Source organism: Oryctolagus cuniculus, chromosome 13 (assembly GCF_964237555.1).
Source record: "Oryctolagus cuniculus chromosome 13, mOryCun1.1, whole genome shotgun sequence".
NCBI lineage: Eukaryota > Metazoa > Chordata > Mammalia > Lagomorpha > Leporidae > Oryctolagus > Oryctolagus cuniculus.
Genome location: NC_091444.1, coordinates 44,395,872 through 44,418,474, shown reverse-complemented (window position 1 = coordinate 44,418,474; position 22,603 = coordinate 44,395,872). Strand labels below are relative to the sequence as shown.

General features: G+C 42.4%; 1 protein-coding gene across 10 annotated transcripts in view; it reads right to left on the bottom strand.

The window, feature by feature from the left end:
• CACNB2 (calcium voltage-gated channel auxiliary subunit beta 2) overlaps nt 1–22,603 on the bottom strand; it is a 510,382-nt gene that overhangs the window by 278,890 nt on the left and 208,889 nt on the right. Inside the window, exon 1 of one of the 10 annotated variants that reach the window (XM_070054893.1) lies at nt 1,496–13,895. The gene's annotated coding sequence lies outside the window, so the exon portion shown is untranslated. 10 annotated transcript variants of the gene reach the window in all.

The window sequence follows — 22,603 nt, the reverse complement described above, 5'->3', positions numbered from 1 at the left end:
AGGTATTTCATTATAACGATGAAGGGATGATGAATACACTCATAGAAGAGGTAGAAATCTATTTGTTTTGGCTATGTTTTAAAATTGGATGTGTAAAAATCTGAATTTAGCATCAATAGGCTTTTGAGCTAAAGCCAAATGGGTGTCTCAGCACCCCAGTGAATAAACAAACAACCTAAGGGCCAATGCATACAGTCCATCTGGAGCTCATTTATATAACAAAGGAAGAAGGGAAAATATTGTCAATTTAGAAAACATAGAATTAAGGGCCTATGCTATGGGGTAGCGGGTACAACCGCCACCTGTAGTGCCTGCATCCCATATGGGCACCAATTCAAGTCCCACTGCTCCACTTCTGATCCAGCTCCCTGTTAATGCACCTAAGAAAGCAGTGGAAGATGGCCCAAGTGTTTGGATCCCTGCACTCATGTGGGAGACCTGGATGAGGCTTCTGGCTCCTGGCTTCGGATCGGCCCAGCTCGCTGTTGCGGCCATTTGGGGAGTGAACAAGTGGATGGAAGATCTCTGATTCTCTCTCTAACTCTGCCTTTCAAATAAATAAAAATAAACCTTTAAAAAAACATAATTAGTAGCTCATTAATTTCTCCTTTTAGAATTCTGAATTTTCCTGATTATAGTAATTATAGCAGTTATAATTATGTATGACGAGACTATATGAAGTTCTTACTGTGTGCTAAGCACCTTTTTTTTTTTTTCTAAAATTTTCACAGCAACCCTAGGGGCTAGTATTTTTATACTCATTTAGCACACAGAAAACTATAAATATATGGAGGTTTCCTAATTGGCTGAGGCCTTCAGTTCTAAGTGATCAGAACTGGAGAGCTAGGATGTTCAACCACTCCAATGTACAACTCTCATCTAAGGGTTTTCCCTCGAGGACCTAGGGGTTCACGGCAGTTTTTTTGACCTAGAACCACCGTCTGGATTCTAGGAATGGAACAGAGACAGAGAATCTGCTCTGAACAGTTATTTCCAGTGCCACAGGCAATGCTCTTTCTTATTTTCCACCCCAGCACCTGCCACTGATGTCCAGTGACAGCTACAGATGGCTTCCCAGCTCCTAGTTAATATGAGGACTATGCAAATCTGAAAGCAAAACCCAGACAAAAATAAATGAAAGAACTTACTGTACAAAAGGGTGCAAGAACACACTCAACCTCATACCTCTGCCTCCCTCAAACCCTGCGTCGCTGACGTCAGCATTCCTGGCTTTGCCTTAGAAGCTACCTTGCTGCTGAGAAAGATCAGTATCAGCTTGACTTTCTAGCAGAGGCAATCACATGGTTAACTCAAAGGCCAAACACGTTTTGTGCTGTTTTAAGCCACACTAAAAACGAACACAGACAACATTGCAGGATTCCATCCAGCAGTTCCACCCTCATTCACCCAGACACAATATGTGTCTGTATTCGTTTCCAATCACTGCTGAAACGAGTAACACATTTGGTGGCTTCAAACACCATAAAGCTATTACCTTACATTCTGGAGGTCAGAAGTCTGACATGAGTCTCACTGGGATCAGGAACTGGCAGGGCTGTGCTCCTTCTAAAGATTCCAGGGGAGAGTGTTTTCTTGCCATTTCCAGCTTTTAGAGATTGCTGCATTCCTTGGCTCACGGCCCCATCCCACCCTCCAAGCCAGCAAACATATCCCTCTGCTCTGAACTCTGCTTCTGCGGTTACACCTCCTTCTCTGCCGATGCTGCCACCTGCTTTCACTGCAAGGACTGCTGGGACTACATTGGGTCCATGCGGCTAATCCAGGACAATTCATCCAACTCAAGACCCTTGACTTAATCACATCTGCAATGCTGTCAGGTAACATATTCCCAGGTTTCAGGCCCTGGGACATGGGTCTCTTTGGTAGGACTCTATTCAGCCCACCACAATGACCCACTGCCTTCTCTATAGATGTTGCCCTATCAAACGCCTCACAAATCACAAGTCTTCCTGCAGGAAGTTGGCAAAAGAAGGTGAAAAGCTGATCAGAAATTTGAAATTAACAAATGAAATCAGAACTCAGTGACAAAACTGCCAGCTGCTTTTCAGCCACCTCTACGAGGAACGAAGAGCCAGAGCCTAGAGGCTGAGCACCCCTCCTGCTCATCGCATCCCCACTGGCGAGTTGCTTTTACTCCCCTCTGCCAGGGCCTCACAGCCAGGGCCTACAGGGAGAGCTGACATCTTGCCAACCTCTTCCTCCTCTGCTAGCCGCATCTGGGCTCCACCTGCCAGGGACAGACAGTAAGAGCTGATGTCTCACTTATCCCTTTCTCCTTGGCTAGTGGCATTTCTCCTGCCTGTGCAGTGCACTGGGAGCAGGTGCTGAGAATGAGCGCTGTGATGTCACCTACCTTCCCCTCCCTGATTGGCTGCTGCTGGCGGCTGAGAGCCAGCACCAGGAGAGTGCTGCAGTCTTACCTGCCACCCTACCCTGCACAGCTGCCTGAGGACCTGAAGATGGGAGCTGTGCCTCCCTTTAGGCCTCCCCTACAAGGCCAATGCTCTGTGCCCATCCCGCTCTTGGAACTGAGGGTGTGTGCTACAAGTACCCGCTCCCACGATGGTTGCCAACCTAGGAGAAGCCTTCCAACAGAAGAGGACATCCCAGCTACACCAGAAGAAATAACCCAGTCCAGGTGCTACCACTTCCATTACCAGAAAGCCTTACAGTAGACAACCTTCCCCTCACCATCAGGTGCACCACGTCAGTCCCGCTTTCCCACAACCGCTGGAGACAGTGAGTCTCTCTGACTGCACTGCTACAGCCATCAATGACTGCTGAAGACATGATAGAGCCCACATCACGGCCTCCAAGTGACATCAAAGCCTACACTACTGACCAAACCAACACCCTATGGCACATCTTGGAAAAAAAAGTAGAAAACAAAAGCCAACTTATAAAAGACCACAGAGACAACTGACCCACCAGATGCATACATCTCAATATAGTCACAAGTTATAGGGAAAAAGATGCCTCCAAAGGAATACAGTAACTCTCTACCAACATATCTCAAAGAGGAAGAGGCTAATGAGGGCCCAGTGCTGTGGTGTAGCGGGTAAAGCTGCCACCTGCAGTGCAAGCATCCCACACGGGTGCCAGTTCAAGTCCTGACTACTCCACTTCCGATTCAGTTCTCTGCTATGGCCTGGGAAAGCAGTAGAAGATGGCCCAAGTCCTTGAGCCCCTGCACCCGTGTGGGAGACCTGCAGGAAGACCCTGGCTCCTGGTTTATGATTGTTCCAGCTCCAGCCATTGTAGCCATTTGGGGAATGAACCAGCAGATGGAAGACCCCACTTCCCTCTCCCTCTGTGTCTCTGTAACTTTGCCTTAAAATAAATAAATTAAAAAAAAGAAGCTAATTGAGATACCTGATAGAGAATTCAAAAGAATGGTCATGAAGAAGCTCAAAGACAACATGAAATCAGAAAGACAATACATTCCCAAGGCTGTTGTGGCCATTTGTGGAGCGAACCTGCAGGTGAAAGATCTTCTGTCTCTGCCTTTCAAATAAATAAAATAAATTAAAAAATTTAAAAAGGGAACAGAATCACTGGGTATTATTATGAACTATATACAAGTAATAATACATTACTTGTATAATCAGAAATATCATTATACATCGTATAAATGAAAAATTCAGTGGAGCTTGAAAGCCTGAAAAAGAACCAAAAAGAAATCTTTGAAATGAAGAACTTAAAAAAGCAAATAAAAAATAGAACTGAAGGGCTCAACAGACTTGATTCAGCAGAAGGAAAAACATCCAAACCTGAAGGTAGCCAGTGTGAACTACCTCAAACAACAATGACAACGAAGAAAAGAGACAGGAAGGAAGATAGACCCTGAGACTCTGGGGAGACCACTAACCAAATAAATATTGACACTGGGGAACCCCCGAGAAGACAGCAGCCAGGGCTTAAGAATCCTTCTGAAGGAAGCAATAGCTGAAAACACCCCAGTGTGGTCACAGATAGGAGCATCCAAGGACATGCGGCTCACAAGACCCCAAAAAGGCATGATCAGAAAAGGTCTTCACTTTCACACAATATACTCAGAATCTCAAAAGCATAGCACAAAGAGAGAAGTTTAAGATCTGGAAAAGTGCCAAGACCTCTTTATGGGAAGCTTCGTTAGAATAAGAACAGATGTTTCAACAGAAATCTTAGAGGCCAGGCGGGAATGCAAGGATACTTTCCAAGCTCTGAAAGGAAAATAAATGCCCACACAGAATACTTCACCCTGTGAAATTATCTTTCATAAATGCAGGAGAAACAAAGGCATTCTAAGACAAGCACAAGTGGAAGGGACAGGGCTGGTATTGTGACACAGCAGGTTAGGCTGCCACCCCATCAGCGAGGATTCTAGTCCAGCTTCCTGCTAATGCTCCTAGAAAGGCAGCAGAGGATTGCCCAAGCGCTTGGGAGACCCAGATGTAGTTCCCGACTCCTGGCTTCAGCCTGGCTCAACCCTGGCTGTTGAGCTCCATTGGTGGAGTGAACCTGTAGATGAAAGATCTCTTCAGTCTGTCTCTGCCTTCCAAATAAATAAATATTTTTAAAAAGGAAATAGAATCACTAGGGACTATTATGAACAACTATATTCCAAATCAAATGAAAAACCTAGAAGAAATCAATTATTGAACACATATAACCTATCAAAACTAAACCACAAGAACACAGAAAACCTGAACATACTGATGAGAAATGAGATCAAATCAGTAATCAAAAGTATCTCAACAAATAAAAGCACAGAAGCAGAAAGCTTCATTAATAAATTACAAAAATTTTATGAAAGAATTAACATCAATTTTTCTCAAACTATTCTCAAAAATTAAAGGAGAGTTAACTTCCCTTTCCAAACTCATTCTCTGAGGCCTGCATTGCCTTGATCCTACAAGACAAGACACTCCCCACAAAAAGGATCATATCCCTGATGAACACAGATGCCAAAATTCTCAACAAAATATTAGCAAACAGAATACAATAACATATCAAAAAAAGCATACTTCACGAGCAAGTGAGATTTAACCCAAGGATGATGTGATGGTTCAACATCTACAAATCTATAAATATAATACATCACATCAACAGGAAAAAGGCTAAGAATCATAAAAGATGGTCTCAACAGATGAAAAAAAAGCATTCAATAAACCTCAATATTCACTCATTATTAAAAGCCTGAATAAATTAGGTATGTAAGGAACATAGCTCAATATAAAAAAGGCTATATAGGAATTTTTTATTTTTTTTTTTTTTTTTGGACAGGCAGAGTGGACAGTGAGAGAGAGAGAGACAGAGAGAAAGGTCTTTCTTTGCCGTTGGTTCACCCTCCAATGGCCGCCGCGGCCGGCGCACTGCGGCTGGTGCACCATGCTGATCCGATGGCAGGAGCCAGGTGCTTCTCCTGGTCTCCCATGGGGTGCAGGGCCCAAGCAGTTGGACCATCCTCCACTGCACTCCCTGGCCACAGCAGAGAGCTGGCCTGGAAGAGGGGCAACTGGGACAGAATCCGACGCCCCGACCGGGACTAGGACCCGGTGTGCCGGCACGCAAGGTGGAGGATTAGCCTAGTGAGCCGCGGCGCTGGCTGGCTATATAGGATTAATCCACACCCTACATCATATTGAATGGAGAAAAGTTGAGTATATTTCTTCTGAGATCCAGAATCAGACAAGGATGCTCACTCCTTATTCAATATATTAGTGGGAGCTTTGGCTAGACAATTAAGAAATGAAAGGCAAACAAATGGGAAAGGAGTTAGTCAAATTATTCCTCCATGCATAAGACATGATTTTATACACAAATAAACCTAAAGATTTTACCAAGAGACCATTAGAACTGATAAATTCAGTAAAATTGCAGGATACAAAAATCAACACACAAAATAAATAGCATTTTTATACACCACCACCAAACTTGCTAAGAAGGAAACTATAAGAACAAATCTAGGGGCCAGCACTGTGGCGTAGTGGGTAAAGCTGCCACCTGCAGTGCTGGCATCCCATGTGGGCACCAGTTTGAGACCCAGCTGCTCCACTTCTGATCCAGCTCTCTGCTATGGCCGAGAAGGAAGTGGAAGATGGCCCTGCACCCATGTGGGAGACCCAGAAGAAGCTCCAGGTTCTTGGCTTCGGATCGGCCCAGCTCTGGCCCGTTGCGACAATTCGGCGAGTAAATCAGTGAATGGAGGATCTTTATCTGCCTCTCTCTGAAACTGTGCCTTCCAAATAAACAAATCTTAAAAAAAAAGTCTGTCCTGGGAATTTACCCAAACGAAATGAAATCAGCATTTGAAAGAGTTAGCTGTACCCCCACACTTACTGCAGCTCAATTCATAATAGGTGAGAGACATGGAATCACCCAAATGACCATCAACCAATGACTGTATAAAGAAAATGTACATATGTACTATGGAATATTACTTAGTTGTAAAAAAAGGAAAGAAATTCTGTCTTGCAACAAAATGGATGCGACTGGAAACTGTTATACCATAAATTTTCCCTAATCTGTGGGAACTAATAGAGTACAAAAAAATGTAATAATGTATAATTATTTACATTGCAATCTGCATGAAATTACTATGCATAAACTATTTAGAAGAAATGGCTTCAAGTTTAAATAAACCTAACTATTATCTTGTAATCACACCAGAAATAGAGATGTGACACTGTCATTGGTTCTATTTCGTTAAAAAAAAATTGTGAGTGACTAATTGACCAAAAAACCCTGCTTATAGGTGAAAAAAAAAAAAAGCCCATTCATGGTAGCTACAAAAACAAATAATAAACACTTTGGAATAAAATTAGCCAAAACTGTGAAAGACTTCTACAACAAGAATTATAGAACTCTAATGAAATGTATTGAAGACATAAAATGGTAAGACCCCCCCCCCATGTTTACACATTGCAAGATTTAATATTATTAAAATGTCCACACTACCCAAAGAAATTTACAGATCAACATAATCCCCATCAGAAGTTCCAACTACATTTTTTTCAGAACTAGGAAAAACAATTCTAAGATTCATATTGGAGGCTGGTGCTGTGGCTTAGTAGGCTAAGCCTCTGCCTGCAGCACCAGCATCCCATATGGGTGCAGGCTGCTCCTCTTCTGATCCAGCTCTCTGCTTATGGCCTGGGAAAGTAGTGGAAGATGGCCCAAGTGCCTGGGCCCCTGCGTCTCATGGGAGACCCAGAAGAAGCTCCCAGCTCCTGGCTTTGGATCAACTCAGCTCCTGCCATTGTAGCCATTTGGGAGTGAATCGGTGGATAGAAGGCCTTTCTCTCTGTCTCTCCCTCTGTCCATAACTCTACCTCCCAAATAAAAATAAATATTCATATAGAAGCCCAAATGACCACAAATAGCCAAAGTGATACTGAAGATAAAGACCAAAGTCAGAGGTACAACAATACCAAATTTCAAGATGTACCACACAGCCATTGTAACCTAAACAACAGAGTACTAGCATTAAAAAAAAAAATAAAGACCAGTGAAATAGAGATCCCAGAAATACAGACCCACACATCTACAGCCAACAGATCTTTGACAGAGGTACCAAAAAACACACTGGAGAAAGCACAGTCTCTTCAGTAAATGGTGCTGGGGTAATTGGATATACATAAGCAGAAGACTGAAACAAGATACTGCCCCCCCCCATACACATCTCTCACCTTATACAAAAACCAATTCAAAATGTACAAGAAAGGAAACAATAAAGAGACAGCAAGCAGAATGGGAGAAAATGTTTGCATATTATTCATCTGACAAAGCATTCAATTCCAGAATATATAAGAAATTCAAAAAACAACAAACAACTCAGTTAGTAAATGGGCAAAAGATTTTAATAGATATTTTTCAAAAGAATACAAATAGCCAAGAAACAAATGAAAAAACATTCAACATCACTGGCTATCAGGTTCACACAAATCAAAACCATAACAAGGTATTATATCACTCCAAGTTAGAATGGTTATTGTAAAAAAAGACAAAAAATAACATACTTGTAAGAATGTGGATAAATGGAATTCTTACACACTACTGGTAGGAATGAATGCAAGTTACTTCAGGCATTATGGAAACAATATGAGAGCTCCTAAAAAATTTAAAAAATAGACCACCATTTGACCCAACTGTCCCACTTCTGGATAGACATCCAAAGGAAATGAAGTCTGCATATGAAAAAGGTACCTAAATTCTCTTGTTCATTGCAGCACTATTCACAACAGCCAAGATATGGAATTAACCTGGATGTCCACTGATGGATAGTCTGATCATGAAAATGTGGTATACACACACACACACACACACACACAGAGAGGAATATTATTCAGCCATAAAAAATAAAGAAACCCTCACACTTACAGAAAAATGAATGTAATGGAGATTATTATGTTAAGCGAAAGGGGTCAGACACAGTAAGATAAATATTGTATGTTCTCCCACATGTGTGGAAGTTAAAAAATAGCTCATCTTGAGCTAGAACAGTGATTATTACCCACAGGAAAAGATAGTGAGAGGAGAGATAGAGGAACACTGGATAAGAGGTACTGAAACACAGGCAGACCGAAGGAGTGAGTTTTAATGTTCCACAGTGCAGCTGGGTGCTACAGTTCACAGTAAGGTGTTGTACATGGTCCATCACTGGAGGAGAAGAGCTGGTAGGGTCCAAACACAGGGGAAGAATGAGGAGGATCCAAGACTGGTTGCCTGGTTTGATGGGTTTGCCTTGTGTGTAAAAGGAAATATTGTAGTCTACTCCTCAAAAATGCACAACTACATGTCACAAATTTTAAATGCTTTTAAAACAAAGAAAAGAATTGCTGAGATCTACGTATAGGGTGCCCTGCTACAGACAAGAATCGGTATTGCTGCACCTGAGTAGGTATATCTTAAAATGGAAGATTATCATGTACATCAGGAAAAGTCACATCCTCCAGGGACGCCCTCCCTACCACATCATCATATACAGAAGTTGGGAAATGATTTTGTAATTCTAACTTTGAAGTGTTTTCACTTACAGGTAAAAATTATGAAGTCTGAAATTCACTGCTGAATTCAATGATCTTAATATGATCTTATTCTTTATCAATGTCAGCAAAGAAACCAGACATTTGTGATTCCAAGTCAGACTTTTTTTTTAACTGTGTTTTTAAAAGTCTTGAATTCTCTCCATGGTATAACAGGACTACAGCCAAGGTCATGGCAGCAAGTATCAGGAACATTGTGCTCTGGAGAAGCAAGGCTGGCTCCTCTCAACTCACCCTCTAAACAGCGATAAGACAGCAACTGCTACTTTGCAACATTGCACCATTTAATTCTCCCCAGCAATGCAGCACAAACTCTTTAGCAGAAAATCCACATTACAGCCGAGAAAATGGGGCTCCAAGGGTGAAGTGACCAATCCTAGGAGGCACTGCTGAGGAGTCCCAGGGCTTGCATTCCAGCCCAAAGCTCTTCACACCAAAGTCCTGGCTCCTTAAACTTGGCCAGACTGTTTCAAACTTTGTTTTCTTTCTCCATTCCTCCTGTTTCCACACTCTTGCAGATGATCCCCTCAAAGAGCCACAGTGGCACTAACCTCAGCACAAAGCTTGGCACCTGACTCAGGCCTGGCCATCCAGGAGTCTTCTTTTTCTTTTTTTTGTTTCGACTTTTTAGCTGGAACTTCATTTTTTTTTTTTTAATTTTTGACAGGCAGAGTGAACAGTGAGAGACAGAGAGAAAGGTTTTCCTTTTTCTGTTTGTTCACCCCCCAGTGGCCACTGTGGCGGGCGCGCTATGGCTGGTGCACCACGCTGATCCGAAGCCAGGAGCCAGGTGCTTCTCCTGGTCTCCCATGCGGGTGCAGGGCCCAAGCACTTGGGCCATCCTCCACTGCACTCCCGGGCCACAGCAGAGAGCTGGCCTGGAAGAGGAGCAGCCGGGACAGAATCCGGCGCCCTGACCGGGACTAGAACCTGGGGTGCCGGTGCCACAGGCGGAGGATTAGCCTAGTGAGCCACGGCGCCAGTCAAGGAACTTCATTATTTTTATATCATAACTAATATAACACCAGATTGCCCTTGGAATCTAGGGATTGTGTGTGTCACTGGTGTTAGTATGGTCTCTTTTGGGGTGTTTGGCCCAGCGGTTGAGATACTGGTTAGGACCCCTATGTCTCACAGCAGAACGCCTGGGTTTGACTACCAGTTCTGGCTACTGACTCCAGCTTCCTACTAACAGACCCTGGAAGGTACTGGTGATAACTCAGTAGTTGCCTTCCTGCCACCCACAAGGTAAGGACTGAGTTTCCTGTCTCCTGATATCAGCCCAGCACTTGCAGGCTTGGGAGGTGAACTAGGGTATGAGAGACTCTCTGCCTCTCAAATTAAAATGGAAAAAATACCTTGAAGTCTGCTGGAATGTTTGATAAATGTTTTAGTACTGTTGAAAATATGACATTGACAACTTAGAAAATGTCAAGAAAATCTATTTCAACATATAAATTCAAGGAATTCTTGCATTTTAAATTTTTTCACTACTTTTACTTAACTAGTGCAATATTGCAGATAATTTTGAATTCAATTTCTTTATTGATATAGCATTATCAAGTTGTAGAAATTTTTTGTAATGCTTTTTCATTACCATATTTGCTTCAAATATTTCCCTGGTGTATCTTTTCATTATGTTTTCTTATTATGCAGCTTAATATTTTAAAACAACATATGCTTCTTATTGTGAATTTTTTCTATCACATGAAAACTGAGAGACTCTTTCCACTGTTCTGACACATCATCACGCTTATTCTGATCTTGGTTTGTTGTGTAGTCAACTCTGTATTTCAGGTATGTTCTATTACCTCATCAATTGGTTTTGACACAACACAAGGTATAGATCTAGTTTTTAAGTAATATTCTAACATAATTCTTTTACTGTTTGTTATATAATTCTTATATATATAAGAAAACCACACATACTTGATCTGCTGCCCATATGAAATGCTCCTCTTCCAGTCCAGCTCTCTGCTGTGGCCTGGGAGGGCAGAGGAGGATGGCCCAAGTGCTTGGGCCCTGCACCTGCATGGGAGACCAGGAGAAGCACCTGGCTCCTGACACGGCTGAACCATCCAAAGGAGAGAAACTTCATCCTGACTGTTTAAAAGCGTAGCGTGGTACAGGGGTTGTGGTCCTGCAGCTTAAGCTGCTGCTTGGGATGATACACACACACATACACACACACACACACAAATTGAAGATCAGCTTGGGAGGTCAATTTACAATAAGACATTCATTTTATTAAATGTCCTCCTGTTAAGAGAATGATCCAACATGTGAAGCGGGATACACAGCAGACTCACAGAATGGCAGATGTCCTAAACAGCACTCTGGCCTCAGAATTGTTAGGTGGGAAGTCAGAAATTGAGCCTATGTGTGTATGAGAAAGGCCTGAAGACCAGCACCTACTGCGGAAGCTCTAGAAGCCCTACTATGCCCGGGTGTCAGCAAATCTGGGAAGAAATTTGCTAATTTTCACCCCAACAAACCCTTTCACCAGGACTCTCCATCCTTAGTTCTGGAGAAGAGGGGGAGGTGGGTAAACAAACTCCCTTAAAACCTAGGGAGTCCAAACAGACTGCACGCTCAGCCCTTTGTCTCTCTGCTGAGCCGCCCAACTGGGTGCTCTCTGTCCCTTCCGTTCTGACAGATGCCCTATCCCTAATAGAGCCTTATCACTCCGTTCTGTCTCATGCCTGAATTCTTTCTCGTGTGAAGACAAGAACCCCTCGAGTAACAAGAATCAGCTCTTAAGGCATTTGGATCTGGCTAAAAAGCCCGTGAGAGTAACACAGGCATGGAAAGCTAAGACACTGCGGCAAAAAATGACCTAAACAAAAGATCTCTGTGAGTGAGATCTCGGTGGAAAGAAGGGGCCATCAAAGAAGGAGGTACCTTTCTCTGAAGGGAGGAGAGAACTTTCACTTTGATTATGGCCTTGTCTAAATAAGAGCTTGTGAACTCAAGAGGCTTCCATAGACTTGGCAGCCCTTGACAGGAGCCTTGGGTGATTACTGACCTCATAAAGAGTGTGAATTGTTAAATCAACAACAGGAGTCACTGTGTACTTACTCCCCATGTAGAACCTCTGTCCTTAATGTGTTGTACTATGCGAATTAATGGTAAAACTAGTCTTCAAACAGTACATTAGACTTTGTGTGTCTTTGCGGGTACAAACTGTTGAAATCTTTACTTAGTATAGAGTTGGTCTTCTGTAAATAAAGATAATTAAAAATGAATCTTAATGAAGAATGGGATGGGAGAGGGAGTAGAAGATGGGATGATTTGTGGGTGGGAGGGTGGTTATGGGGAGAAGAACCGCTATAATCCAAAAGTTGTACTTTTGAAATTTATATTAAATAAAAGTTTTCTATTAAAAAAACTGAAGTCCTATTTTATATATTCATTTTAACACATTCACCTCTTTCACATTTATTGTAACTTGAATGTATTTCTACTTGAATAGTTGAATATTTTTTGTACTATGCTTGAATATAAACAAAAATCATACTGATTGCTTACTACTCTTCTCTTTCAAAATATTACATGATAAAAAAGTTCACATTAGCTACAACAACTATTTATCCAAAGATTTCAACAGTCTTTCTGTGGCTTTTCAAATACACACGTAAAGATGAAAGCTGTCAAAGTAGTTATCACTGAGAACAACAAAGGCAAGACATAAACTGCCTAGGCTGACTTCCCGCGTGGTCAGCTCACCACAGCAACACACCCAGCAGGAAGCGAGACAAGTTCCACTGGGTGCTACAGCTACAGGTATGGATACTGGTGGCTAAGTCCTTGTAACTTCCTGTGACCCGTGTGCTGTGCTGTGCTGTGCTGCTAAAGCTGGGGGCCTGCTTTGACCACCTGACGCTACCCTGCGGAGTCGGGAGAGGCGTCATACGTGGTGCCCCAGCAACACAAACTGGCCTGCTAATTGACCCAACAAAGTCAAGTACCTGGGTCCTTGCATCCACCAGAACAGACTGAGTTCTGGTCTCCTGGCTTTGGCCTGGATTAGCCCTGGATGTTTTGGACATTTGAGGATTAAACAGTGCATGGCAGATCTTTCTGTGTCTTTCTCTCTCCACTTTTCAAATAAATAATTTAAAAGTATAAAATCTACTATTGTTTTTATAGAAATGATACCAACTCATTAAACAATTTTAAAATGCAGAAAATTGAAGTTTTAGCCAGATCCATTAGGCAAGAAAAAGAAATCAAAGGTATATAAATTGAGAAGGAGGTAGTCCAACTATCCCTATTTGCAGATGACATGATTCTATATAAGGGGGATCCAAAAGACTCCACTAAGAGACTATTGGAACTCATAGAAGAGTTGGGTAAAGTAGCAAGATAGAAAATTAACACCCAAAAATCAATAGCCTTTGTATACACAGACAATGCCATGGCTGAGTAAGAACTTCTAAGATCAATCCCAATCACAACAGCTACAAAAAAAAAAATCAAGTACCTTGGAATAAATTTAACCAAGGCCATCAAAGATCTCTATGATGAGAATTATAAAAACATTGAAGAAATAGAAGACACAAAAATGGAAAAATCTTCCGTGTTCATGGACTGGAAGAACCAGTCCATACTATTGAAAGCAATTTACACATTCAATGTGATTATAATCAAGATACCAAGTACATTCTTCTTAGATACAGAAAAAACAATGCTGAAATTCATATGGAAACACAGGAGCCCCCAAATAGCTAAAGCAATCTTATACAACAAAAACAAAGCTGGAGGCATCATAGTATCAGATTTCAAGACATGCTACAGGGCAGTTAAAACAGCTGGTAATGGCAAAAAAAAAAAAAAAAAAAAAAAAAAAAAGAGATCAATGGAACAGAATATAAACTCCAGAAATCAATCCAAGCATCTACAACCAACTTATCTTTGACAAAGCAGATACAATCAATCCCTGGAGCAAGGACAGTTTCTTCAACAGAAAGTGCTGGAAAAACTGTGTTTCTGTGTGCAAAAGCATGAAGCAGGACCCCTACCTTGCACCTTACACAAAAATCCACTCAACATGGACAAAAGATCTAAATCTACAACCGGATACCATCAAATTATTAGAGAACATTGGGGAAACTCTGCAAGGCCATTGGTATAGGCAAAGACTTCATGGACAAGACCCCAAAAGCACAGGTAATGATAAAATTGACAAATGAGATAAAATCAAGCTGAGACACTTCTGCACTGTAAAAGAAACACTCAGCTAAGCGAAGAGGCAAACAGAATGGGACAAAATAGTTGCAAACTATGCAACTGAAAAAGATTAACATCCAGAATCTATAAAAAGCTCAAGAAATTCAATAACAAAACAAACAATCCAGTTAAGAAATGGATTAAGGACTTGAACAGGCATTTTTCAAAAGAGGAAACTCAAATGGCCAACAGACACATTAAAAAAATGCTCAGGATCACCAGCCATCTGGGAACTGCAAATCAAAACCACAATGAGGTCTCACCTCACCCCAGTTAGAATAGCTTTCATACAGAAATCAACAAACAACAAATGCTGGCAAGCATGTAGGGGAAAAGGTACCCTAATCCACGGCTGGTGGCAATGTAAACTGGTACAACCACTGTGGAAGACAGTACAGAGATACCTCAGAAATCTTAATATAGACCCACCATATGACCCAGCTATCCCATTCCTGGGAATTTATTCAAAGCAAATGAAATCAGCACATGAAAGAGTTATCTGTACCCCCATGTTTATTGCAGGTCAACTCACAACAGCTACTATATGGAATAAACCCAGATGTTCACCAACTGAAGACTGGGTAGAGAAAGTATGGGATAAATCCATCATGAAACACTACATAGTGGTTTTTTTAAAAAAATGAAATCCTGTCCGGCGCCGCAGCTCACTAGGCTAATCCTCCGCCTTGCGGCACCAGCACACCGGGTTCTAGTCCCGGTCAGGGTGCCGGATTCTGTCCTGGTTGCCCCTCTTCCAGGCCAGCTCTCTGCTGTGGCCCGGGAGTGCAGTGGAGGATGGCCCAAGTCCTTGGGCCCTGCACCCCATGGGAGACCAGGATAAGTACCTGGCTCCTGCCATCAGATCAGTGCGGTGCGCCGGCCAAAGCGCGCAGGCCGCGGCGGCCATTGGAGGGTGAACCAATGGCAAAGGAAGACCTTTCTCTCTGTCTCTCTCTCTCACTGTCCACTCTGCCTGTCAAATAATTAAAAAAAAAATGAAATCCTGTCATTTGCAGCAAAATGGATACAACTGGAAACCATTATACTTACTGAAATAAACAAGTCCCAAAAAGTCAAATACTGTATGTTCTCCCTGATCTGTGGTAACTAATAGAGTACCTAAAAAGTAATCTACAGATGTGAAATTGACATGTGGAGATGCAATAACTTTGAACACCCCTTGTTTTGACTGGTGGGAAGAATCACTCATCACTATGTTCCTAAATTTGTATATATGGAATGTATTAAGTTTGCATACCTTGAATAAAAGGTTTCTAGGCACAAAAAAAAAGTTCAGCAAATTACAAAGATGACAGTTTCTTAACAACACTCCCAAACACTAGCACAGTACCTGTAAATAACTACAGTAATCATTTTAAAGTTTCCTTGCAATGATATTGACAGAAAAGCTTCTTACAAAAATGGGGGGCTGGCTTAGTGGCACAGCGGGCTACTCACCAATTGTGACACTGACAGTACTATCAGAGCACAGGTTCAAGTCCTGGCTGCTCTGCTTTTGATTCAGTTTCCTCATAATGTGCTTGGGAAAGCAGCGGAAGATGGCTCAAGTCCTTGGGTCCCCACTCCTACAATGGAGACCCAGTTAGGTTTCCAGGTTCCTTGGCTTTGACCTGGCCTAGTCAGTTGTGACCATTTGAGGAGTGAGCCAGTGGATGGAAGTTGTTTCTCTGTCTCTGTCACTCTGCCTTTCATATTAGCAAATACATGAATCTTTTTAAAAAGGAATTAACAGGGCCGGTGCTGTGGCACAGTGGGTTAATGCCCTGGCCTGAAGTGCCGGCATCCTATATGGGCGCTGGTTCAAGACCTGGCTGCTCCCCTTTCCATCCAGCTCTCTGCTATGGCCTGTGAAAGCAGAAGATGGCCCAAGTCCTTGGGCCTCTGCACCTGCGTGGGAGACCCGGAAGAAGCTCCTGGCTTCAGATCCGTGCAGCTCCAGCCGTTGTGGCCAATTGGGGAGTGAACCATCGGATGGAAGACCCCTCCCCACCCCGCCTCTCTTCTGTCTGTTTAACTCTTTTAAATAAATACATAAATCTTATTTTAAAAAAGGGAATTAACATATTGATGCTATTTTAATAGAAAAGTTTAAACCAACTTCTACATGTTTCAGAAAATTAAGGAAAAAAACACAAAACTAAATCAACTTCAAATAATGACTGGTTCATCCAATACCCAGAATGAGGCTTCTTGAAACATTTCTGGAGGGCCAGGCATTTTGATGCAGCAGTTAGGCCTCCACTTGGAACATCCACATCCTACACCAGAGTGCCTGAGTGCAAATCCTAGCTCTGCTTCTAATCCAGCTTCCTACCATATGCCCTGGGATACAGCAGGTGATGGCTTAAGTACTTCAGTCCTTGCCACTCATATAGAAAACCCAAATGGAGTTTCAGGCTCTTAGCTTTGGCCAGGCTACCCCAGCTATTGTGGGCATTTGGGGACTGAACCAGCAGGCGCAATAGCTCTTTTTCTGTTGTTCTGCCTTTCAAAAAATAATGAAAGTTATGGGAAATATACCTTATGAAAAAAAACTATGCACGATTTCAAATTGTTTTTGTAGCAAAACAAACTTATGTTCTAACTCTACTGTTCCATGAGCTTTCTGAAGTCTCCACCTATTTCCTAAATGACCCTTCTAAATTTCAGAAAAGGGAGTAGAAAAAAGACAGACATTGGAATAATCACTTTTTGTTTTTCTTTCATAACTATAATTTTGGAGAGAAGAAATTATCCAACATAAATACAGTGCTATAGCACTCTCTCACTTCCTCTCATTTTCTCATCATTCACTTCCCATTTTTATACTATTTTTTAACTTAATGCTTAAAACTGCACTGTTACATAATGCACTTTTCTTTGGTATCAGTTTTACATTTAAATGGTTTCAACATGTATTACTGACATCTTCCCATTGTGCTTCTTTTCCTTGAGTTCTCTAATCCAAGCATTAAATGATTAGACTTCACTGTCAAGTAGGTTTCTCAAAAAGACACTAGCATAATATACCTTCTGTTGGTTCTTATGTTTGCTGTTATAGTAGATGAACATTTCACATAAAAACAAAGTCCTTAAATACCATGTTCTTTTTCTCAAAACTTCATAGAGAATATTCCATTGTTTTCTAGTTTTCATGAGCATATGGAAAAATTTGAAGACACCTGATTTTTTTCATCTAATTTTTTTTAATTCTTAGAATTTAATAACTGTTCTTTATTATATTTTTATGTAATATGATGGGTTTCTGCAATCTATTTTTTTCCTCAAAGAATACACCTTATGTCTCAGTGAGCTAATTTTTCCTTACAAATATTAATTATCCTTCTGTTGGCTCATCTATGCCTGTCTTCTGTATTTATCAGTTTTTTCCTAATTGTTTTTAATATTAGCCCTTTTCATCTGCCATCCCTATGCTTATTCCAAGCTTTCCATCTGTGTCAGTAATTCAGACACCTAAAGGACAACCTTTTCTTTTTCTTACTGATATACTGGCTCAGAATCTATGGCTCAGATAGTGTTCTGGTCTTTTATTTCCTGGGACTGCCATCTTTCTTTTTCATTCTATCATTTTCTTCATGTTTTCCATGAGTGACTGATTATTACATCCACATTCCTACCCGTCACACTGAGTGTGCAGCAACAGTGAGCAATGTCCTGCTGACCCTTGGTCCGGCTCTGCTGGGCCCCTGGCCTGAGGCACTGCACGCCCTTTGCTGATGTGGGTTTCCATGTGGCCTTTTGCTCAGGCACCTTGGGGATCCGTGTCTGCTTGGGAAGCTCCTTCCAGTCATTTTGTTAAAGATGAGTAAACCTCCCACACTAAGTGTGTGTGTGCCTGTGTGGCTGGGTGCAAGTGGAGAGACAAGGGGCTCAACTCAACAGCATGTAATTTCAGTTGCAATAACCTCTGTCATAAAATGGAATACCCTTGGTTTGAAAACTCTTTTCAATCCACTAAGTCGGTCTAAAGTTTTCACTTCTGCACAAAGTATTGGTCCTGCCATGTACCTTTTGTTCCTTTCGCAGTAGTTTCCACTCCTCCTTACCTTTGGAAGGGAATTTAAGGTGTGTGTGGGAATTCTCAAGACTGCTAACTCGCTAGCACTCATGCGTTTGCCATGCAAGAATCTTCTGTGGCAGATGTCAGTTTTTAAACATTATTACCTTAGATTATGCTTTTTTACTTTTTTTTTTTTTTTTTTTTGGACAGGCAGATTTAGAGAGAGAAAGAGAGAGAAAGGTTTTCCTTTTTCCGTTTGTTCACCCCCCAGTGGCCACTGTGGCCGGCGCGCTATGGCTGGCGCACCACGCTGATCCAAAGCCAGGAGCCAGGTGCTTCTCCTGGTCTCCCATGCGGGTGCAGGGCCCAAGTACTTGGGCCATCCTCCACTGCACTCTCAGGCCACAGCAGAGAGCTGGCCTGGAAGAGGGGCAACTGGGACAGAATCCGGCGCCCTGACCGGGACTGGCCCTTCTGTTTACTATTGACAGGGGAAAAAAAGGCTTTTTTTCTTTATTTTAAATGAAGATTTGCTTATTTCTCTAGGACAGGAACCGTCTGTGAAGAAGGTTCAGTTCCCCATCTGAGTCCCCAGGGCACAGTACTTGTGTAGGTTTAAACTACAACAGAAGAGAGATCTGCGGATCCCAGGGCAAGCACCTGGCACAGCTGATACTGTAGTGTCTAGGGCGGTCAGACCAGTCAATCCTGCTGCAACGCAGATACACCCATTCTTCCTCACAGTCCAAGGAAACCTTGATGGAGGAAGATTATCTTCCAGGGTAATTTTTGTGCCTATTTTTTCCTACTCATTTTTATTTATATTTTTCCATGTATATTATAGGTCACCATCTTTAATGAAGGAAAACTGAGATCGCATTTAAAAAGTAAGCAATTTCTGCTGTCATTATCAACATAATCTCTCTGGGGCTGGCACTGTGGTGCAGCAGGTCAAGACACCGCCTCATGTGTTGGCATCCTATATTGGAGTGCTGGTTCAACTCCCTGCAGCTCCACTTCTGACTTAGCTCCCTGCTAATGTGCCTGGGAAGGCAGCAGAAGATAGCCAAGAGCCTTTACCACCCACATGGAGAGCAGAATGGTATCCCTAGCTCCTGCATCTGGTCTGGTTCAACCACAGCTCTTGTGGCCATTTAAGGAGTGGCCAGCAGATGGAAGACATCTCTGTCTCTCCTGTCACTCTGCCTTTCAAATAAGTAAAATGAATCTATAAGAAAATAAATGTAATCTCTAATGCATTTTAAAATTTATTACAATAGTACTTTATATGATACATATTATGATACATATACTATACATATATACACTATACTACATATTTGTATGCTAAGCATATATACATAATATTGTTTTTGGTTTTATATGACTATGTCTTATTGCATTGATCTGAATACCTGAAATACCTAGAAGCAGAAGTGTCTCATATTTTGGATTTTTTCAGATTTCTGAATACTTCTGCATATACATATTGAGATATCATGTGGAATGGACTCGAGTATAAAAATGAAATTCATTTATACCTGTTTTTATAGTATTTAGAAAACTTCATACATACTTTAGTTTTGTACATGAAATAAAGGTTCATTATGTTGGAATTTCCTACTTGTGGTATCATATCAAAACTCAAACAGTTCTGGAATTTAGGGCATTTGGAGTTCCTATTTTCAAATTAGAGATGTTCAACCTGTATTAAAAATGATGATGGTTTTGGGTAATTATATTTCTTCTGTGAATTTAAAGAAATTGCCGCTCATGTGAGAGTGTAAGTTCGAAATCCCAACCACTGAGTTCACATCCTAGCTCCATCACTGTAAGTTCCGTGACCCTGCACAAGGTACAAGGCACTCTGCACCCCAGTAATCTCATCTCTGTAGACGTGCAGCGCCACTTCTGGTGCAGTGAGAGCACTGCAGAGCTGCTCTCTCAGTGAGCTTCAAGTGTATTCCCCATGCGGTACAGCTGACCTCCAGATCATATTCCAATGAAACTGAAACTTTGTACCCTTTGACCAACATCTGCCCATTTCTCCTCCTTCCCCCAGTACCTGGCAACAACTCTCTTGTTTTATGCTTTAGACAGTCTTAAGGGGTTTTTGTATTTGTCAGAAGTACAATACAAAAGGAATGCAAGTTTTAGCAAGAGGGACCTAGGGTTAGATTTTCCTTCCAAAAAGATCACTCCAGGGTGGGAAACAAGCTAGAGGGAAGGTGACTGGGGACCAGCTGAGCATTGCAGGCAGAGGGGACGGAAGGCCAGGTTAGGCTGGTGGAGGAGGGAGAGGAGATGAAGGGGCCTGTTCAGAATACTTACCTGGTAGGGCCAAAGGATGGGGGATCTCCACCTGAGCCTTCCAGGTCCCAGGGAGAGGAAGGTTATCAAGACTGACCTTAGGTTTGTGTAACTGGTCAGAGAGCAATCCCACCTGCTGGACGAGAAAACACCAGAAGCAAGCCAGATCCAGGGGAGGTGAAACCACAAGTTCAGTCTTGGATAGTGTGACAGTCACTGTTATGTTACTACAGCAAAATACTCGAGGCGACTAACTTTATGTAGAGAAAGTGTTATTTAGCTCAGTTTGGATGGTTCAAGGTCCAAGATCTGTCGACCTCACTGGTTTGACCTCTGGTAAGGGTGACAAATGTCAAAGACACCAGCAAATGGTCACATACATCTACATCAGGAAGCCGAGAATGACAGAGAGCCCAGCGTCCCACAACCCCCTTTGAGGAGAGGGCTGTCAATGATTGGAGGACCTGCCACAAGGTCCCACCTCTTATAGGCTCCACCGCCTTTCTAATGTGCCACCCTAGGAACAGGCCTTTGACATATGGACTTTGAGGATACACAAACTAATACCCAAACCACAACAGCTGTGTTGGGTCTGAAAGGACTTCGAGAAACTCAAGAGGAGATGTCAAGAATGCAATTTGTTTCCCAGGTAAAAGATTAAATGGCAAGTTTCTCATTACGGCACCACAGGCAAATTAGCAGCAATTAGAGTTGTAGAGAGTTCATTCTGGGTACACCTCGACATACTAAGCTGCTCTGAAGACTAATCAACAATCTGCATAAGACTTTAATCAAAGTTTGGGTTAAGTTTTATACATGCAAGAAAAAAATGTTATTTGAGTCACTGCAAATCTTTTGCAACATGTTATTTGGATTATAGACTAATATTGTCCAAGACAGAGTCCAAGTGGAACTGAACAAAATGTCAAGCAGAACATGTTTTTAGGCTTTTGTCTAATGTCAGTAGAATACTCAGTTTTTGTTATGCTAGTTCAAAGCATGGTCTGTACCCATCATTGTAGTCATGCAATATTTTTTTTTTTTGACAGGCAGAGTTAGAGAGAGAGAGACAGTAGAGAGAAAGGTCTTCCTTTTCCATTGGGTCACTCCCCAAATGGCCGGCGCACTGCGCCGATCCAAGGCCAGGAGCCAGGTGCTTCCTCCTGGTCTCCCATGGGGTGCAGGGCCCAAGCACGTGGGCCATCCTCCACTGCACTCCCTGGCCACAGCAGAGAGCTGGCCTGGAAGAGGGGCAACTGGGACAGAACCGGTGCCCCAACCGGGACTAGAACCCAGTGTGCTGGTGCCGCAAGTGGAGGATTAGCCAAGTAAGCCGTGGCGCCAGCCAGCCATTCAATATTCTTGCAAGTTATTATAAAATGTGAAACATGGTCAGCACCGCAGCTCACTTGGCTAATCCTCTGCCTGCAGCACCGGCACCCTGGGTTCTAGTCCCAGTTGCTCCTCTTCCAGTCCAGCTCTCTGCTGTGGCCCGGGAGTGCAATGGAGGATGGCCCAGGTCCTTGGGCCCTGCACCTGCTTGGAAGACCAGGAGGAAGCACCTGGCTCCTGGCCTCAGATCAGCGCAGCGCGCTGGCCACGGCAGCCATTTCGGGAGTAAACCAATGGAAAAGGAAGACCTTTCTCTCTGTCTCTAACTCTGCCTTTAAAAAAAAAAAAAAAAAAAAGTGAAACATGAAAACATTTAACCTCACCCTTAAGATTGCTCAAACGTCATGTGAGTTTGTTGTGGCTGATAAGGCAGATAGGCAGCCCTCTATGTAAGAAGCCAGCAAGGCTGTGACAATGTGCACCTGCCCTGACATGTGACGCTCAGGCTCAGATCACACAGGTCCTTCTTTGAGACAAAAAAATATTTAGTACTTCTAAAAGATTTGTGGGTGGAGGGTGAGAATCTATACACTAAAAGCAGAAACTGGAAAAACTCAGATCCAGTACGAAATCTATTTAGAAAACTTCCATACTCCTAAAGCAG